The following is a 21,692-nucleotide window of genomic DNA, read 5'->3' on the forward strand; positions in this document are numbered from 1 at the left end:
TTCCCAGCCGGGCGGGAGTGCACGTGCTCCGACTGTTCATTATCGTTCGTGGCTTTACTGCCAGAAGGGGGGATGTTTGTCACTGTATCTCTGTTCTAGACCAACGGTCCTATAAGTCGAGATGGGTCAGCCGTCTAAGAACGGGCAGGCCACCTGAATTGAGGGTGTCCCCAAGACTGTACCCAATGGGGAAAAGGTCATTGCTCCCCCAAAGAAATCAGGGTGCTGTGACCAGAGAATGAGGAATTGATTCTGCGTGGCTGCCAACAACCGATTCCCATCGCCTCGGGCTCTGAAGACAGGCAGACCTGGATTCATGTTTAGGTTCTGCCACGTGCGGTCCGTGTCACTTCTAACAAGCCATCTTCTGTCTGAGCCTTGGTTTCCTCATCCACAGAATGGGGATAACAAAACATGCTCTGAGAGTCGTGGGAAGCATCACCAGCTGGTGCTTAGGAAGCCCCTGGCAGTGCCCGGCACAGGCTAGGACCTCATATAGCAGGATGCCGTGAGGTCTGGCCCTTACACACCCCACCGTCTCCCTGCAGAGTCTCCACAAGCTCACTGTAGAGAACAAAAGGACTAAATTCTCCAGGACCATCTCAAAGAAGGTCGGATTCCTGGACTCCTAGGACCTCCCATAGCCCCAGCAGCTGGAGACACCAACCTGGCAGGACAGCATTTACCAGCGAGACACGCAAGACGTTAAGTCTGGGGAGGGATGCAGAATGCATGTCCAGCCTCCCTTCTACAAGACCTGGAATGCCCTGGACCACCTCCCCTGTCCTCCCCTGGAGTCAGGAAGATTTCCAGGGAGTGTGGAGAAAGAGACAGGGAGACAGTGGGGCAGAGAGGGGGATGCCCACTGCTCGGTGTGGCAAGGACCTGTGGGTTTCCTGTGGCATGAGCAGACATTAAAGTAGAAATTCAGGGCTTAAGTCAATGTCCCGGCCCCCTGCCAAGATCAGGGAGGGACCCTGGGAGTTGAAGCTGTGAGTCAACCTCCAAGATCAGGGACCCTAGGAGTCAGAGCCATGAGCGGACCCCTACTTGCCCATAAGCACTAAGAGAAGGAGGTAGAGTTGAGCCTGAGCTGCATGCAACCAGCACCTCCTCCTGAGAGAGCCTATTTTTTCCTCAGGCACCAGCCTCACAGAGGACACCAGCAGCTACTGCGTGTTGGACAGAAATACAGGCAAAACCACGGGGCAGAGGCGGAGCAAACTCGGCACCTCTGACGCAGAGCTGTCTGCAGAGAGGGCAGCAGGTCTGAACCACCCAGATGACCACAATCCACCTGCAGGATGCAGTCACACGAGGAGGCAGCTTTCTCCTGGACCCAACTCCAGACGATGCACACACACATGCATGTGCATATATGGATATGTGCACATGCATGCACGTGCAGGCACACCCATATGCACATGCAAACACACCTGTGGACACGTGCACAGGCATGCACGCACACTCGTGCACACACATGGGCACGCACACATGACCCCAGTGCGGAGCCCCACATTTCGTGTGAGATCGATATTTTAAAATGAACAGGGTTGGGGCACCTGGGTGGCTCAGTTGTTAAGCATCTGCCTTCGGCTCAGGTCATGGTCCCAGGTTCGAGCCCTGCATCAGGCTCCCTGCTCAGCGGGGAGCCTCCTTCTCCCTCTCCCACCCGCCCTGCTTGTGTTCCCTCTCTCGCTGTCTCTGTCAACTAAATAAATAAAATCCTTAAAAAAAATGAAAAAGGTTGAGCCTTAACAATAAAAATGAAATTATTCTTTTTAATAACCCAAAGTGATCGGCAAGTTATGGAATGGACCTGAGGTGTCCTAAAGGAGGCCAGCCAGAAGGACGAAGCTCAACTGGGCACGGTGGGAGCAGTTATTAGAGAAAATAAAATACATTATCACCTTTTCCTGTTTACCTCGAAAGCTGAGGCCCTTCGCACAACCCGACTTCGTTAATTACCATCATTGCCCCATTTCAGGCTGGGAAGTTTTCTTGCCACCCTCCTAGCACACAGAGGAAGTCTCCATTAATTTGGGAAACTGGCGTGTAAACCAAAATGTGAGGAGTTGGAGGCTTTCTTGCTGCCGCTTAGCAGCCTTCATGCCAAAGAGTACATTTGCAGAGTTCACCAGTGTGAAGGGGCTAAAGAAACTTCTGTAACTGGTCAAGGTACAATAATATTCTCCTTCTTACACTGTCATGTTGCCCCCCACACACACACACACCTTCAGGCATCTCCATCTCCTCCCAAATTAAGATGAAGTATGAGAAGGAGCTGGGGATTGGAGGCCCACTTCTGCCACTTACCAGCTGTGTGGCCTGGGACAAATCACTGCCCCTCTCTGATCCCTGAGCCCTCACCTGTCCTATGATGATAACGCCCAGCTCAGTGAGGCTGTATGAAGAGCAGATGGAAGAGCCTGGTTGGGAAAGGGCCCCGTGTGTGGTAACCCCCTAGATATGTGAGTTATTCCCTTTCTAAACATTTTCATAACCCCAGTAGGGGTCCACTAGGAACTAGGAAACAGATTTGACAGGGTAAAAATTCCCTTGTTCATTCATTCAAGACCAGTGGAGGCAGCTAAGAGATTTGATCCCCATCTTCTTAAACAGACAGGACACTCTCTCCACTCTGCCCTAACGAAAGAAGTTTCCGGGTGTTTTTATTTTGTGAGCCTCTATTTTGTGCCTGGCTCCTACCAGCCGACTTTACACACTCTGCTTTCAAGGGCCGGTGAGAACCAGTACGCCCCCTGCCCCACCGCCCGGGTCACGGATGGGGCTCACCAGGCCTGCTCCAAACAGCAGTGCTCCCTCACCTCCCCCGTCAGGCTCCGATGCTGACCCAGGCCTCCACTAGCCCGATCTTCCTCTCCCCGGGAGGGACTCGGCTAGAAGCTCAGGCTTTTCCTCTGTTACCGCGGGCTGTCTTCCCCATTCACTGATCCTCCGGCCCATGAATCAAAGCTTGTCTTTTTTTTTTTTTTTTTTTTTTTGCCTCTGCTACCAGCCCTGAGTTTCCGATTTCACCATTAGCTCATTGAACGGTGGCAGTGTTCCCGAGCCTCATTCAGGAAGGCTGCATCTTCTGCAGGAGGCCGAGCCCAGGGCACCGGGGCAGAGTCGGAATTGGACCTCTTCCCCTCGGGGAACCTCGCCTCCAGGGCCACCCCAGAGGCAGGGTCTCAGGCCCAAGTGTGACTCCCTGGGCCTGCACGTCCTCTTCTGTAAGGCTGGGGTCGGCATCCCTGATCCCGGCAGACGCTTTGTGATGTATCTGCTGTAAAGTGCTAGAGGTGTAAGAGGGGTAGTGATGTACGGTGCAGGATAAAGGGCTTCGTAGGCTGTGAAATGCGACACCTGTGCTAGGCATTCGTGCCTTTGCAAACACCAGGGAGCTACTGGGTTGTGAGCTACTGGGTTGTGCCTTTCACAATGTCAAGAGAATGCCCCCGAGTGTGGACAAGCCACTGGGCTTGGGAGCGTGAGACAAAGGGGTAACAGAACTATTCCCTCCTGGAGGCCAATGACACAGGGGGTGTCTTGCACCCCCAATTTTCAGGGTTGGTATTAAATAGGGTAATAATGATGACTAGGATTGCCTTTTGCATCTAAAGGCAGGTGACCCTCATGCCATGCTCAGGTAAACGGGAAGCAAAAGTAGGCTCTCCTCCACTGCAAAATGAGGTTGTACAGTCACCTGTCCTCCAAGGCGCCTTCCCATGCTGGCTTTCAGGGAGCCCAGGAGTCACATGCCCCAGGTTCGTGGGACTGGTCTAATGCACGCCCACATAATTTGAAAAACTATATTTATTAAGCACCTGCCCTGTGTCAGTTCCTGTACCTGCAGAGCCTCTGGTCATCCTCAGTTCAACCCGATGAAAGAGAAATACAATCATCCCATATGGCAGAGAGGGAAGTTTAGGTTTTCAGGTGTACAGTCGTTTGCTCTTTGTCTCGCAACCAAGATTCAAAGCCAGGCTCCAGGTCTGAGCTCCTTCCATTACACTCCACCACCTCCCCGCCAGGAAGGGGCATGGGGAATGGAGAGCAAAAGCTGCTTCTCCCTCCGTGTGGCATCCTGTGAGCTGTGGCCATGATTCCTATTTCACAGGGCAGGACACTGAGGCCCAGGCAGGTGCCCACAGTCAGAAATCCCCACCCTCTGGCCACAGAGCCTATGGGCTTAGTCACAGCGCTACACAGCAGTCCCCACCCAAAGGCTCCCGGAAGATGCTGGGAAGGAGACAGTGGGAAGCTTGGGGGTGCCAGGCAGTACCGTTAGGTCTGAGAGAGGGTTCAAAAAGGGGCTCCCATCCCAGACCAGGACAGCAGGAGTCTTCTTTGGGGCGGGGGGGGGTGTGGAGTCATGGAAGGTGAACAGAACCGGCAAGGCAAAGGTGGAGAGAGGTAGTCCCTGCACCATGCATGTGGGAGGACAGTATATGGCTCAAAGGGCATGAATTTTGGAAAACTGACTCTACATGCCCTCGCGGTAGGCTGGAGACCAGGAACGGGGCCATGGCGGCCAGCAGGGTAGGGACATGCCACCGCAGACAGTGACAGTGGGCGGAGATGAGGATGCATGCTCCGGACATGTGAAGAAAGCCCCAGAGGCTTCCACAAGAAGGAGTCTGCAGTCACAGGAGACCCAACGCCCATAGTCCTCAGCCCTCAAGGCACACACACATAGGCAAAGCTCAAAGCCCCACAGTCGTGGAAAGTGTTGAGTGCTCTCTAATTCAGCTTCCCAAACTCAACTTGTCATTTTCAGTATGACACCCTACTTAACATCCAATGGAACTAATGTTCCATGGAATTTACCATGAGGTAGTGAGCTGTGGGCATGCACGGATCGAACAGAGGAACGTCTGGCACATAGTAGGTACTACATGAATGTTTGTTGGGTGGACCGGAAGACACAGCTGAAGCAGCGCCCACCCTCTGGGAAGGGTCAGGGCTCTGCGGGAGGCTTTCTGACACCTTCCCCCTCCCCCACTCCAGACCTTTTTCACCATGAGCATTTAAGGACCTTACTGTGTGCCAGGCACTTTATGACATGCTTTACTTACAATATCTTCTCCCATTCAACAACAGCTCTATGAAACATGGGGAAGATAAGAAACCAGGGGCGCCCAGCTGGCTCAGTCAGAAGAGCATGCGACTCTTCATCTTGGGCTTGTTAGTTCAAGCCCCACGTTGGGTGTAGAGATTACTTGAATAAACAAAGAAACTTAAAAAAAAAATTCCAACCACCATTTAAACAAAACAAAACAAACAAAACCAACCAAAAAAAGAAGATAATAAACCAACCCATGGTCACTCAACAAAAAAGTGGCAGAGGTGGAATTATGACCCAAATTTGGCTAATTCCAGAACCCTTTTTCTCAGCTGCTAGATCTTACTGATTCTCAAAAGTCCACGTTTAGGCATTCACCCCTTTGGCTTAAACATTTGCTGCTTGAGATAAACATTCGAGGTCTGTGTCACACTATCAGACATTTACACTATAGTATGAATGTGTATTTTGAAGAGTATCTGATATGTACTTATACTAATACAAACAGCAGGATTAATATCATCCCTAGTATTAGGGTATTTGTCATTGAACCCACATTACATGCCAAGTATTGTTATAAGCTCTTAAAAGTTATTATCTCATTTAACCTTCACAACAAACCGTGTCATAATGCGATAGAATTAGTATTCAACAAAGAGTGACCTCCCCCCTACTATGGAGGGAATACACGTCCCTGCCCCACTGACTTGCATTGGCCACCTGGATACTAGTAGACGTGACTCAGTAGGGACTTGATATGTGCTGACATGGTTGGACGTGCCCTCCTATGCTCCTGTCTTCTTTCTCAAGAACATGACCCCAGGTGGCCACTGGCACAAACAGAATGAAAGACAAATGGAGACCTGTGGTTAATCCACAGCTCGGAGTTCAGCCCAGCAAGCCCCCCACAGAAGCCAAACCCATGCCCAACCCACCCCACATATGAAAAATCTGAGGCACAGGGAGATTTAGTAACTCACACATGTTCACATAGCTAGTCAATGACAGAGCAAACATTTAAAGCCAGGTTCCACATGCTCGCTCTCTCGCTCTCTCTCTCTCAAATAAATACAATCTTAAAAAAAAAAAAAAAAGAAGAAGAAGAAGAAGAAGAAGAAGGAGTGAGTTTGGCCCTTATTAGAGCTTCAGGGACTCCTCCCAGAGAAGCGGTGCAGTCTCTGGGGAGAGGGTTCCATGGAGAGGAGCTCAGAGCCTATCCATGCATCCGTGGTGATTAACAGTTGCTGAACATTGATAAAGTTAGCGGCCACTCTCAGGGGGGATATCACTCCCAGGGTGCATCCTCCTCCAGCCCCCTGAGGAGGAGGGAGGGGGCCAATGGACCAGGGAACAGGAAAGCAAGAGAAGGAGGAGCCTGCATACAAGAGATGGTGTGGAAGGAAACTCCATACTCTGGACCACTGAATTATTTTATTTAAAAAGCTTCACAAATATCACTTTGTGGCTCCCTAAGTCTCTTTTAGTATCCTTGCTGAGCCAATAGAATAATCAAGGCATACAGGAGGGATGTGACTGGCTTGAGATGAAATGATGAATAATTTTCTCAGTCAGTAGGAATCCAGATCTCCCTCACAAGTCCCAGACAAAGCACAGTTTGATGCCACTAGGTGTCTGCATGTGAGGCCTAGAAAGGTCCTTTTCATTCCTGTGATCCATGTTCTGAGACAGGGAAGGGAAACCCAGAAGGACTTGGACAAAGTCACAGGGCAAGACCCACTGGGTTACTCTCCCACTGAAACTCACTGTGATTCTTACTTGTAGGAATCTACCCTACAGCAAAATCCAGAAACCATTTTATGCATTAAGATGTTCATCTCAGCATTATTTATAATCATGAAAAACGAAAACATCCTTAACGCCAACAATAAGGAGATGAATCACATGTTTTTCCAACTCACGGACTCTAGATTTGAGATCCATTAAACTGCTCTCCACTTTCGGAAGACTTGCCATTTTAAACTTAACTTCGTGTCTTTGCACATCCTGGTCCCTCTGCCTAAAATTCCCTTCCCTCCATTGTCTGTCTATAAGTTCCCGCCCACCCTTCAACACACAGCACAGAATTACTACCCAGAAAGATGAACAATGTATCTTTATATGCCTCCACCTAGCTCAGGCCTGGCATATAGCCTGGCATATAGAACTGATCACTCAGTACTATCTACTGAATAAAGGAAGGGACCATCTAATGAATTAGCAAAGACAAATATGTACGTCTCTTGATTCTCTATCCAGAGCTATTTATTTCTTGTGGCTTTTTTGGGTTTTTTGTTTTTGTTTTTGTTTTTGTTTGTTTGTTTGTTTTACCTAGCACCTAAAAATCAAAAGACAATGTCTCATTTCTAAGTTGTATAGTTTGGCATGAACTTTCACCAAATCTTTAGCCAATCCACCATCTTCCCCAAGCAGCCTCTGCTAGCATCCAGGCCTTTGTCCCTGGAGCCTTGCTGTAGCTGGAGCCACGTGGTCCAGTCCACGAGGCCGTGTAACAGTCAAAGAATCAATCCAACAACTAAAACACTCACGATAGTTCAAGCTCCTTAACTATGTGTCTCAGACACCACAGAGGGACACATACTGCAGCAAAATTTCTTAAAATCCACCTTCCCGGGGCGCCTGGGTGGCTCAGTTGGTTAAGCAACTACCTTCGGCTCAGGTCATGATCCTGGAGTCCCAGGATCAAGTCCCGCATTGGGCTCCCTGCTCAGCAGGGATTCTGCTTCTCCCTCTGACTCTCCCCCCTTTCATGTTCTCTCTCTCTCTCTCTCATTCTCTCTCTCAAAAAAATAAATAAAATCTTAAAAAAAAATCCACCTTCCCATTGGCCTCTCTCACCTCGCCTACAACTCCTTCTACGTGCTTTCCTCCAGCACCCTGAAAAATTCCTCCCAAGTCTTAAATGGTGGGCTTCTTGTCCATTTCCTTCTGCCCCTTTCATCTTGATTTTGTAGCCCCCAAGCTGCCTCCCCTCCAAAAAAAAAAAAAACTAGTCAAGAATCAGAAGGAAAAAAAAAAAACTCAGCAAAACCTCACTAGCTGACAGCCTGAAAGACCAGACACCCTCCTTCAGGAATAAACTGCCCTTTTCAACGGCATCCTCTTATCCAAAGAATAAGTTTTATTTTACAGCCTCTCCTTTCTGTTCATCTTATGTTCTGTCCTCAGCCTCTTTTCTTCCAACTGGCAACATCAGAGGTGATCCTACCGTAAAATAAACCAGCAAATGTCTATGGCCCGAACCTTGCTTGTCCACAACTGACACTCTCCAGGCTCGAGTCAAAATGGCAGAAGGGCCTAACGGCCCCCAAACACGCATTCCCCCTCCACCCGCGTGGTAAGTGTGGCTTGTATGAAGGCTACATGACAAATGTCTGAGTACTGCCAGCCTTTTTTTTTCCCAAGGGAAACATTTTGCTTGGGCACATTTTGTCTACAGAATCCTTTGAACTTGACATTGCTGGATACTTACTTAGAACAAATACAAACTAGCAGGGACCATGTAAAATATTCAGGACACACAACTGAGTCTGATGCAAGCACTTGCCACCACCTGCGCCCTTGACAACCTGCCTTGAGGATGCTCCTGACATTTGCACTGCTCAACCAGGTAAATTCAACTCATCGGAGATCAGCAAGGCCCGGCCCCCAGCCTCTCACACACAGTTTTCTGTCTACACTGGCTTTCAGGAGTCACTAACCACTTGCTTCCTATGTTTCCACTTGATTTGGCATTTTATAAGCAGCATAGATCAATTGGAAAGTGAATTATCCCTGGTAGTGACTAATAATAAGATAATAACGTTATAACCACCTCAAAAACTGTGTAGGAGCTAGAGAAAATGCGGCAAGAGCAGAAAAATTGAATCAAGTTATGCAAAAAAAAAAAAAAATTAAAGCGGGTGACTTTGCGAGAAGGCAAAGAGCAGTTAATTTGGCTTCGGAATTAAATTATTCCTGTTACAGATGAATTTAGCAGGGCAAAATGTAGGAAAATGTATTTAAATGATCATTGAGCTAATAAATCCAATAAATCGTTTTGATCCTACTGAGATCTCTTAGTTCCTCCGTTTGAACCTAGAAATGCCTTACCACGGTCTGCGGTAAGATCTGCTCCCGCCACTTTGCTTATGCGGCCTTCATCCTCTCTGGCCGCGCTCCGGCCCCACCAGACCTTCTGTTTCTGTCTTCCCGGAGTCCTTGTACCTGGCAGTCCTCTGCTTGAACATCTTTCCCAGATCTCCACATGGCCTCCCCATCGCCGTTCAGGTCTTGGCTCCGTGGACGGCCCTTCTCTGGTCACAGCTGCTGAAGGGTCCCCCTGCAGTCTCAGTCCCTACGGGGCTACCGGTCTTCTTTCCCTTCTTTCCCACAGCCTTTGCCTTCATCTTTCATAGTCCTCCCTGCTATATGAAATTATTTTATTATATATGTTATATCGTATTATATATATAGCTCTTCGTTTATAGATTCATTGGAATGAACAGACATGAAAGTAGAACATAGTGGGGGGCGCCTGCGTGGCTCAGTCGGTTAAGCATCTGCCTTAGGCTCAGGTCATGATCTTGGGGTCCCGGGATCGAGCCCCGCGTCGGGCTCCCTGCTCAGCAGGGAGTCCGCTTCTCCTTCTCCCTCTGCCCTTCCCTCCCACTCGCTCTCTCTCAAATAAATAAATAAAATCTTAAAAAAAAAAAAAAAGAAGTAGAACACAGTGCTTGACAGCAGGGCCTTGGGGCCAGACAGCTCTGCTCCTACCAGCAGGGGGATCCTGGGCAAGTGACTGAATCTTGTGGGGCCTGGTCTGTCTCAACTAGGATGATAATATCCACTTCATAGGGCTTCCTATGCACTGAGTTGTGCTTCCCACCATCACCACCACCACCAAATGCGTGTGTCGAGGCCATAACCCCCAAGGTGACAGTATTTGGAGGTGACGTCTATGGAAGGAGCTCTCACGATGGAATCATGGCCCTTATAAGAAGAGACGAGAGAGCTCAATCACTGCATTGTGAGGACACAGCAAGCAGATGGCTGCCTGCAGGCCAGGGAGAGGGCTCTCACCAGGAACCGAGTCTGCCGGCACCTTGATCTTGGCCTTCCCAGAGCCCTAAACTGTGGGAAATAAATGTCTATGGAATTTTGTCATAGCAGCCCCAGCTGTCTGAGACAGCGCTTTTTTGAGGATTTGATGAATTAATGGATGTAAGGCAATTAGAACAATGCCTGAAACATAATAAGCTCTGTATGCATTTTTTTAAACTTTTTATTATGGAATATTTCAAACACAGACAAAAGTAGAGAGGGTAGTATAATAAATATTGTACTATGAAGCCATTAAGCCCTATGAAACCATCACTGAGCTCCCATAATGATCAGTTCAGCCTTGTTTGAGCTGTACTTCCATTCAGTTCTCCCACCCCTGGCTTACTTAGAGACAGGTTCCAAACTTCATATAATTTTATCTGGAAATGTTTCAGGATGTAACTCTAAAATACAGGGACTCTTTATTTTAAATATAACCAAAATATCACCATTACGTGGAAAAATAATGAGCACAATAGCCTTGTGACACCCCAAAAACCAAACTTTTGTCTCGGCCTTGGCTACCACTATATCCCCAGACCTACATTAAGGTCTGGCATCCAGTAGGTGTCCAATAAGCAGGGGTTGGAAAAACCAATGATTCTCTCTCTTTGCTTCAAGTGTCTCTGAGTCTCAACACCTCTGAGGCTGTCTCTAGTTAGAGTTGTCTACTCCATACACATGTTCACGTTAACTTACTTTTGGCTTGCATATTCCTCTTTAACACTTTGTATAGTCCTAGAGAAGGAGAAGGGCAGCAAGAACCTTCCACAAATATCTCCTGCTCCCCAGTTAGATGCTTGACCCCACGTAAGTGACTGGGCTCCAGGGGTGACCAACATGCCATTGACTAGACTAATCTCAAAGTTCACATAGAGGCAGGGAGACCTGGTAATAACCAGATCCAATGAAAGGGAAAATATCAAGGAAGAGCATGGTTTACTAGAAGCGAGAACACATTGAGGCCCCTGTTACCAAATTCAGATGGGGCTGGTGGGGAAGCAATGAAAAGATCAGTGGAACAGACCGAGAGAGCACAACTAGATCAACATGTTCGCAGGAATTCAATATGGGGCAGAGATGGTATTTCAATTCGGTTGGAAAGGGGTCATTGTTTAATTAATGAAACTTGCACAACCAGCTCTCTTTTGCAAGGAAGTTGAAACCTCATTTGACGTCAGATGGATCGAAGAGTTAACATCCAAAAAATAAACGAAAACAATAAATATCTTGCGAGAAAATGTGGAAGAAGACAGGGTCGGTCTCAGTGCATAAGAAAACAAGAAAGTTGGACACCTGGGTGGCTCAGTTTGTGAAGCGGCTGCCTTCGGCTCAGATCATGATCCCAGGGTCCTAGGATTGAGCCCTGCATCGGGCTCCCTATTCAGCAGGGAGTCTGCTTCTCCCTCTCCCCAACTTGTGCTCTTTCTCTCTCTCTGTCAAATAAATAAAATACACTGAAAAAAAGAAAACAAGAAAGTGGTACGTAAAAAGACATTTTACCCCCAAAATTACTTCTTTGGCAACAGATTCCATTCACAAAGTCAATATGAAAATAAGGAATTCAAATATGAAACTATTGGCCATTTTGCAGTGTATAAAAGATCACATCATTATGTTGTGCACCTGAAACTAATATAAGGTTACATGTCAATTATTCTTCAATTAAATGTCAGCAGATGTCAAATAAAAAGTTAATATTTATAATATGCAAAGAGCTCTCACACACTGATAAGAAATTCATAAGGAGGATTGAGTCAAAGGATAAGACTCAGCAAGACAGCGCAAATCCAGATGGCCAACAAACATACGGAGAGAGGCCCTAACTCACTAGTTGCACGGGAACTTGAAATTAAAGTAACTGTGAGATTTCATTTTGTCCCCGTCAGACTGGCAAAAACTAAAAATACTACTAACACTTATTGCTGGCATGGATGAAGGGAAACAGACTCATAAAATTGTTGTTGGACAGGTGACAAGTTATAGCATTGTTGGAAAGCGATCTGAAGTTAAAAAAATACATATACCCTTCAACGGAGCAATCCCACTCCTGGGGCTCTAGTCCATCAAAATAAAAGCTCCAGCTGAAGGATACACAAACACGGGTGTGTCCCGCAGCACTGCTTATAGGCTCGGGGTGCAGGGGGAGGGCAGGAAGTAGAGCGGATGCCTGTCAGTAAAAGACCGGATGAAGAAATGACAGTTAGTGCTCACTATAAAATAGAATGCTTGTAATGCATTACAGGAATGAATTAGGGCTGATGCAGCTGACTCAGAGCCTCATGGGTGTTGCTGTTTGAATGATAAAGCAAGATGCAAAAGGGGTGCCTCACAGGGCCCCGCTTTGTGAAACAATGCTCAAGCCCCACATGTGCGTAGGCAGAGGAAAAGGCGCAGGTGTGTGTTTATGTGTGCATGTTAGCTGCAGGTACGTTCTGTTTATGATTGTGGTGAACATGCAGAAATACACAGGTTACTGACATGGGCATGAAGGGGGTGGGAGAGAGAAATGTGTATGGAGGAGGGAGACGAGCAAAAGGAGAAAAGAAAGACGGAGAAATGCTGATACGACGGGTTTTCCCAGTTCAGCCCTTCTGCAGATCATCCCCACACCGATCCCAGCGGAAAGGAGGAAGGAGATGTGGGAGAATGGGTAGCACCAAAGGGCCTGGTTTGTCCAGAGGAAGAAGGGGAGCATGGCTGAACTCAGGGCATACGTGGGGGTCAAGGGCTACGGAGGAGATAAAGCAGACGAGATTGGAGGAGATGTGGCCAGGCCTCAGTGTGTAGACCCCACTGAAGAGTCTCAGTGGGGAGATGCTACCATCTCCCACCTTTCCCGGGCACCCTCTATGTGCCCTACGGCCCTAGGTGTGTGATCTGAATTAATCCATACTGTACTGAGGGGGGCATGTGATTTCTCCCATTTCGAAGCTGAAGGAATTGAGCCTCTGAGAGGTGACGCACCTTCCCCCAGGTCCCTGGGGCTCTAAGTCGGTCTTCTAGCTCCAGACTCCGTGTTGTTTCCACTACCCCATTCAGTGTGGTCTCCATAGCTAAGTATAACCCCCTAACAGCAGGGGGTGGTCCTAGGTGTGAGGCCAGAAAGAAGGCAAGAGCTCAGTAGATGTCTACCTGTCCGTGACTCGGGGAAGGGAAGGGGCAGGTGCCCTGCAGGGCCTCTCCCCACTCTGGGGCAGGAACTATATACAGGGAGAGCTGGGTGCAAACCATCATGAATCTGCCATTTGCTGGCTGCTTGGCTGGGCATGTTCACCTCCCTGAGCCTCAGTTTCCCGGGGGTTTCTGTACTATTAAAGGACAATGAGGCTGGCACACAGCAGGCATTCAGCAAATATGAGACTCTACAGCGTGAGAGCCTGAGAGCTGGCATCTTGACTCTCTCACTTCTTGGCTGTGTAACTTTGGGCAAGTTGCTTAACCTCTCTGTGCCTCGGATTCCCCATCTGTCAAACGAGAACTATGACAGACCTCCCCTGGAGGACTTGCTGTAAGGGTCACAGGAGTTCGTACCACGTGAAACATACCTTGTGCACAGGCCACACTCAACAAATGTGGGAGCTGGGTGGTCAACAGGACCCCCATCATTGAAGAAAATGTGCTGCTATATCACTTTTGCTCCTCTTCTCTCTCCTTCCACCTGGCCCCCTCCCCCTATTGATCAACAAACACGTACTGAGAGCCTGGTTTGTACCAAACTCTGCTCAAGAGGCAAAGGACACAGTAAGGCACATGAGGGACAAGGATGCAGCCTCTCGGGACTCAGGACTTACCAAGAAAGACGAGAAACAGTATTTGCAGCACAAGGAGGTGAGGCCCCAGGGAAGGAGGCTGGGGGGATCCTGGCCAGGGCACCAAGCCTAATCTGGTCTGGGGGCAGGGCTGCACCCCCCGCCTCGGGAAGCAGCCCCATGTCCCTCTGGGAGGCAGGCCCTCCGTCTGAATTCCACACGGGCCCCTGGAGTGGGTGGATATATTATCATGCAGGAAGTTACTTGGCTCAGATCACAGACTGCTCACAGTGTGCAAGGGACTCCAGTGACGCCAAGAGGGGCACTCAGGCACGCAGGGTTGTTGGAGAGAATGCCAAGGTAGGGAAAGAGGAACTTGACACCCTGCAACACCCACCAGGGTCAGGAGGTCGGGTCTTCTCTACCTGCTGCAGTTTGCCCCCCCCCCCCCCCCCCATCAGGCCTGGACAAAGCAGGGTGTGGTGCTGGGCCTCATCTAGTAGGCTCAGGACCTGGCTACCCTTCCCATCCACCACAGAGCACCCTTGGCCATCTAGACCATTCCTATAAGGAGCCAAGTCAGCCACATTTTATAGAATCGGTGATACACTTGGTAGAGTATAATAACAAATCGTTTGTACTTAAAACTTCCAAGGGGGAGACACATACTTGATCTTCATGATGACAACAGCCCCGTAAAGTCACCATGATGCCCATTTTACAGATAAGCACACAGAGGCAGAGAGGGGAAATAACCTGTCTCAAGTTCACCTGGCTTGTGGGGGAGGGGTGGAGCCAGGATTTCTAGCCCTTGGCCCTAGCAGCCCCCCCACTCCCCGGGGCCCCTCGGCCTAGGAGCAGCCTGTTGGTCCTCCCCACGGTCTGGTCTTTGGGTCAATAGCTCAATATGATGCTAGTTCCTCCCTCCCTTCCATCCAAGGCCTAGAAAAAGAACTCTGCCAGGCTCAGAACCCTTTGCTCTTGAGCCATTCTTGGCTGTGACTAATGCCCCTTTAAACCTGCAGGTACGGAAGCCCGCCCCTGAAAGGCAGGGTAGTCGGCTTTGGGACTGCTATTCCACTGGAGGAAGAGGCAAAGGTCATCTCCTCCATGAAGCCTTCCCACCTGTGGTTTTCCGTGCTGTGCTCCGGTCACACCATGGACTGCCCTCTACCACTCCACCTTCAGTCACTGGTTCCTGCCAGTGCCGGCCTTGGTTTTGTTCATCTTTGTATTCATTGTCCAGAGCTGTGACAGCCCATAAGCACTGCGCCCGATTCACAGCTCGCCCTGATCCGGCCCACCGCCCCCCCATCAGCCTGATCTCTGCCAGCCACTCCCGGCAAAACAGAACCACCTGCGGCCCCTCTACCTACGAGCACGCATGATTGCAATTAAACAGTCAGTTCGTAATCAGTGACTCAGGGCCTGCCTCCTGGGCGTGCGTGCTCCCAGAGGCCGGGACCCCGCCAGTCTCACTCACTGATGTGCCTTGACACATAGTAGGTGCTCAACGAAACCATTTTTTTTCGAGAATGTAGTTTTTATTTGTAACAAATGGTCTGCAAAAATCACCAACACCTCTTCAGTTAAAAATAATTAAAAGATTTAGGGATTGATTTTCTAAATCTTTTTTTAAGTGTTTATTTTCCAACAAATTCTTGTTGCGTGAATGTTCCACCTCCCCTGTTCCCTCCGCCTGGAAAACCGTGCCTGGCCTCCTCTGCTCCTTGTCTTCCACTCATCCTTCAAGACCCAGCTCCGCAGCCACCAAGTCCCAGGAGCCCATGCTGAATACCCAGGTGACACTGTCTCGCCTTCTTCGCGGTGTCCACATGCCCACCTCTGCCCTCCATCCACATCATACTGAGTGCCACCGGCAGGTCTCTCTCCACTGGACTGATTGCCTCTGAGCAGGGACCATGTCATTTTCATTTTTGTATTTCATTCAAAGCACATAACACCCAATAGGAGCTCGACATGTAGCTAATATTTATTTAGGGCTTTGCCATGAAGGAGGCACTAGAAGCACTTTTTTATTTCATTTGTCAGCATAGCACCTCGAGGCCAGCAACGCTGCCCCATTTTTCAGACAGGCCAGCTGAGACTTGGGACTGCCTGGTCGCTTGCCCAAAGCCGCGCTGCTAGGGGGCATCTGAACCCCATCCCCCAGGTCCTGCATGGTCTTGCCATGCCGCTCAGCAGCCCCTCCTCTTGGTAGGCCGAAACCCACACAGAGAGGAGTGCCCTCCCTTGTCTTTCCTGCTTGTCACCTCTCCAAGTTCCACTTTGCCCAGGGACCTTGGAAGTCACCCCCTCTTTCCTCCCAGAAAACTCCAGCATCTTCTGAAGACACTGTTGGCTTCCCTGTGCAGAGTTCCAGGCCAACTCTCCCGGGATATTCCAACCAGGCCGTTCCGATTTCCTGCCTCCTCTTGCCTGCTGAAGCCTCTGTTTCTCTTCCTATTGGCCCAGGAGCTTTCTTGAGCAGTACACACGTTATTTGGTGAGCACCTACTATGTGCCAGACACCGGGGGACCAACACCGTGGGAGAGGCAGGGAGGATAATAACACAACCAGACCCCTACCCTTACACTAGAACTCAGAAAATAAATGCATACATAAGGCGGGGGTGGTGCTACTAAGGGTTAAGGAGAAAATTTCAGGAGGTAAAGAATGAGCGATGATGGAGGAGGGGTGGGGGGCCTTCTCTATTGGGTGGTCAGTTGGGTCTCCGAGCAGATAGCTGTGGGAAGGAGGGATTGAATCAGCTGCCAGAAGACGGGCATACCAGACACCAAAACTGTGATGCAAAGGCCCTGGGATAGGCGTGGGGCCATGGGATCCAAGCATGGAGTCTGGTTTGACTGGAGGAGAGGAGGGAGGGAGGGAAGTTGAAGAGGAGAGGCTTTGAGGTGGCTGAGTCTGGCCATGAAGGACACCCAGGACCCATTCTCTGTCCCCTCCCAAACCTGCTCGTCCAGGCGCATGGCCTCCATCTCACTTCCTCTACCACTGGATTCCCCAAAGAGTCGCTGGAAATCGCCTTTTCTCCCTGCCCTTCTGCCCTTTAACACTCTGTCTCTTGCTTCACCTCTGCATCTTTATGTGTCCTCTTTATTATATTATTTGTTTCTACTCTGTAACTTTCTGATTGATTTTCTATCATACTATTGTCTACCGCGGCTCAGTTCCTGGTGAAACTGCACACCAGCCAGGGGACGGGGGGTTGGGGGGGTTGGGGGAGGGACAGAACTTTAGAGATTCTGAGCTCAGACTAGGGCTGCAAGTCCCAGGTGGGAAAGCCACTTCTCTGTGGGATTTCTGGTCATGGCTGCCTCCACGTGTGGATTTTCAGCTTCTGGTTCTCACCAGGCTCAGGACTAACCCCACGTACTCCATTAAGAGCAGGGCTGGCCCCCCTCTTCCAGCCTCCTCTGGCAGCAGACACTTGGGTCTCCCTGAGGCTCTCTCGGCTGCCCTCAGCACTGCAAGGCATGAAACCTGCCAAGTCTCCTAGCATCTCCCTTCCTCCCAGCCCCATCAGAGCCTCGCTGCTATGCCTGCTCCAGCGTGGGGCTGAACAGCTATCTGGCCTAGAAGTCTCTAGTCACCCATGGTGGCCTATACATGAGGTCAAGAGAGCAGAGCAGGCCCGGGAGGAGCAGCATGGAGGACCCAGGCCTCCCCAAATCTGACACTGGTAGGTACTGCCTCCCCACCATGGGCTCCCAGGCTTCCATAGCATCTCGGGGCCACCTTCACCTTTCCCTCCCACCCCTACCTGCAACTATCAGGAGCTTCTAGAAGCCTGCTCCACTGTCTTCCAAATGCTTATATCTGGTCCCTGTTGTTTACTCCTTACAACCTTGACCCTAGTCATTCATTCAAAACATACTCTCTGAGCACCTGCAATATTTCCAGCACTTCCAAGGCATTGGGGATACTGTAATGAACAAGACCAATGTGGTCTGACATCCTGGGGGAGGCAGGGGGATAGAGAGAGACTTCAGATAATAAACAAGAAACGTCAAGTTGCATGAAGCACTATGATGTGAACAAAACAGGCCAATGTTATATAGAGTGGCAGGTTAAGTTGTATGACCAGCAATGACTCTCTGGAGGTGATCTTTCGGCTAAGACCTGAATGATGGGCTAGGGATCCAGTGTTCAGGGAGGAAAGCATTCCAACAGAAGCAATAGTAAGTGCAAAGGACTTAAGATAGGAAAAAGCTAGGCACCTATTAGCCCCATTTACAGATGAGGAAGCTCAGCCCCGGTCACATAGAGAGCAACTAGCAAAACGGGGATTCAAAACCAGCTCTAATTCCATGGCCTGTCCTCTTCCCACTTCATTGCTTCTTCCTGGGCAAGGGCCACAAGGGCAGTGACCCCAGTGGGTGGCCTATCACCCCGGACATAGCAGTCTCTCTGGAGTTAACCCCAGGCTTCCTTCCATCCCCATCAGCCACACCAACCTCCTGAGGTCCTTGCACTGCTTCAGATCCACTTGCATTGGTATGTGCTGTTCCTCTCCTCGTGATGCCCTTCTCTCTTCCTCGACCAATTGTGACCTTTCCTCCTGGCCTTTGAGAGTGACCTCATCGGCAAGGCAAAGCCTTCTGAGATACTCCAAGAGAGAAATAAATCCGTCCTTCTGGACTTCCATAGCACATGTCTTCATTTTGTTCGTTCATTCATTCATTTATTCATTCATGCATGCATTCATTCAGCAAATATGTATTGTGGGCCTACTACGTGCCAGCCATTAAACAGAAATTCCAAATCTGGGGAGAAGTACCACAAGAGGAGAATTCTCAGGGGCCGTGGGAGCACACAGTGGGGAATGCCACACACCCCAGATCTTCCCTGGGCTGGGTCACACTGCCCCGGAATCAGCCGTCTGCTTGCCAAGCTCCCTGATTTGTGTATTTTAATCTCATCTGCCTCCCTAGCACCTCAGCACATTTCCTGCCCCAGAGCAGATATGCATTTGGATGCATGCATTTAGATTTTTGTACCAATAAAGTAATTCATTTTATAGAGCACCTACTATGGGCTGGGCACTATTCTAAGTATTAGAAATACAGTGTGAACACAACAGACCAAAATCCCTGCCTTTGTGAGGTTTAATTGGGGGGGGGAATAGAACGTAGTTGAATGAATGATTTATAGTCCTAATGAATGAATGAACACGATGAGAAGAGGAAGAATGGGAGCAGGGGAGTGAAGAGGCAGTAGAACGTAGCAAAACTACACGCATGACCAAAGCAGAATTCTCAGTCTCCCTATGCCCTGCACCCAACCCCTGTCCAGCCTTCCTCCTCAGAGCGGCTGTCTCAGTGACGCGCACCAATATGTATTAATTTTCACCCAACACCCCCAAAGACCTCCACTTCTTTCCATTCCCATTGCTGTTGCTGGTCCAGGCCGCCACTGTCTATCGCTGGGAGCTGCACCACAGCGGCCCTGCTGTTTCTCTGCTTCCGTGTTCGCTTCTCATATTCCCTGTCCCCCCGGCCTCCTCTGGATTGCTTCTCAGGCTCCAACCTCCTTTCCATGGCCTCCGTGTTCTTAGCCTAAAACATTTCCCATCACTGTCTTTAGATCAGCCATACTTAGCATGTCTTCCCTAAAACTGGCCAATCATCTTTTCCCGTCTGTGCATCCTTTTAAACCTGGCCCATGCTGCTCCCTCAGCCTAGAGTGCTCTCCCTCTTCTCAGCTCCTCTTCATCCTCCACCCCCTGGCCTAGCTAACTCTTTCTCATTCCTGCATCTCAGCTTAAATGTCTTGTCCTCCAGGGAGGATGTCCTTCACGCCCTAGGTTGGGTTTGGTCTCCACCACCTAACATTCTCCTCACCTCAATGTGGCTATTCCTTACCTGTCCACTCCTCCTGCTTGTCTTCAGGTCCTTGGAGGAAGGGACCATGTCTGTCCTGCTCAACATCCCCAGAGATTAGCATGGTGCTGGACACATAGTAGGTGCTTGATTTTTTGAACCAATAAATGAACTGTGGGACTTGGAGCTAGCAGAACTTGAAGCAGTGCAAAATGTCAAATCTCCACTCCTCCAGTTGACTTGATATATGAGCCTCTGCTTACTCACCTGCAGGATAAGATAGTAATCTGCATTGACAGGGTTGTTGGAAAGGTAGGTGTAAGAACCTCTGTGAAAACACTCAGCACCTAGAAGCTACTCCCTAAATTCTTGCCAAGCCTATGGATGAGAAGTAAATAAACTTGGTGTAATACCTTTATTCAGAAAGTTTGTGTCTTGGGTCAGGGCACAGTGAGTAAGACATAGGTTCTTAGGCTTGGCTGCTGGACTAGAATCCCAGCTCTGTCACTCACTAACTGGGCAGCCTCAGGCCAGATACTTAAACCACTATGTGTCTTGGTTTCCTCATCTGTAAAATGGGAATCATGATCGTACGTGTCTCATAGGGTTATAGTGGGATTCAGCCTAGATCCGTGCCTGGCATGTTGGCTTCTGTTATTGTTATTAACATGTGATACTGACAACCACACCGTAAGGTTCCTCCCATGGTCCTCCTTGACGGATGAAGAGAGGTTCCCAGAGAGGTTAAGAGACTGCCCAAGGTCAAAAGTGAGGAAATAGCAGCCTTGTGCTTCAAGGCCAGGTCTGCTGCACCCAAATCCCATGTTATTTCCACTCCATCAAAGAAGGAGCTCAAAATAGGCCTGTGGCATTTCAGCTAATTTCCTCTAAGCCCTTCCCAAGTAACCAACCGCAGGCACACAAAGCTGCTCCCCTAAGAGCACCCATTCAGCAGCTGTTAAGTATGTGTGCCCAGTGGACCCAAACCATGTAATGGGGCTCACACTGAGCCAGCTCTTCTCAGGCAGCCTTGTTCGGTCTGCAGAAGGGACCTGAGGAGAAGGCCAGGTCAGTGAGGGGGAAGGGGGTCGGAATAGGAGTTAGAGCAAAGGACACTGGAGACCAAACTGGACGTAAAAGTGGGGAGAAGAAATGAGAGGCAAGCCACATTTATTGAGTGCCTACTGTGTTCCAGGCACATTACCCATCTCATACTGTAATCACTCAGCCATTGCTATCAAGCATCGGCTATGTATCAAGCCCTGCACAAGGTCCCCAAGACATCATGGTGAACAGGACACAGGTAGTGACCTCAAAGAGCTCACAAATCAGAGAGATGATGCATGCACAATGAAGGCTAGAAGTGGGACGGTAGAGGCCTGGGCACAGTGGTGGTGGCAGCGGTGAAAAGCAGGCAGTAACTAGGAACAACTCCAGAAAGGAGGAAGAGGCAAGTGCCAATGTGTTTATTTTACATACGGTAAAACTGAGGCTCTAGGAAACTGACTCGTTTGCGGTCATGCAGGTAAGTAGCAGAGGCTAACCTGTGGCCCCAGGCCTGTTCTGTCTCCAGAAGTCTGCTCTGTCCACACTGACAGCCCAAAGCTGTTACATTCCCCCCAACCCCCTTTCCTCCTCTCAATGATTATCCCGCCAGGAGATTAATCACATGCTGCTAAAGCTGCAGCTAGAGTCAGTGGCTAAGATGTTACCAGCTTCTGTGGTCAAACAGAAGTTTCTGAGCCTCTGGGACTGATTGCATTTGAGCAAAAGATTCAGGGGTTGGTCGGTAATGGGATGGGTGGCTAAGAAGGAGGGCTCTAGTCTGAAGGGACTTCTTGGACAGGTCAGAGGCAACCTAGGTGACACGCGTAGGAGATGGCAAGCTGCTCAGTCTTGTGTGGCTTCAGCCAAGCCTCTCTCCGCTC

General features: G+C 49.5%; 1 long non-coding RNA gene across 2 annotated transcripts in view; it reads right to left on the reverse strand.

The window, feature by feature from the left end:
- Positions 1-12,299, reverse strand: part of LOC112831763 (uncharacterized) — a 31,466-nt gene extending 19,167 nt beyond the window's left edge. For both annotated transcript variants that reach the window (XR_003210221.2, XR_012375339.1), the window contains exon 1: positions 12,196-12,299. This is a non-coding gene — a long non-coding RNA (uncharacterized lncRNA). The remainder of the gene's footprint in view (positions 1-12,195) is intronic.
- Between the last annotated feature and the right edge of the window lie 9,393 nt (positions 12,300-21,692).

The sequence above is a fragment of the Callorhinus ursinus genome, unplaced genomic scaffold (genome assembly GCF_003265705.2).
Source record: "Callorhinus ursinus isolate GAN/ISIS: 27379988/994484 unplaced genomic scaffold, GSC_fseal_2.0 scaffold48, whole genome shotgun sequence".
Classification (NCBI taxonomy): Eukaryota; Metazoa; Chordata; class Mammalia; order Carnivora; family Otariidae; genus Callorhinus; species Callorhinus ursinus.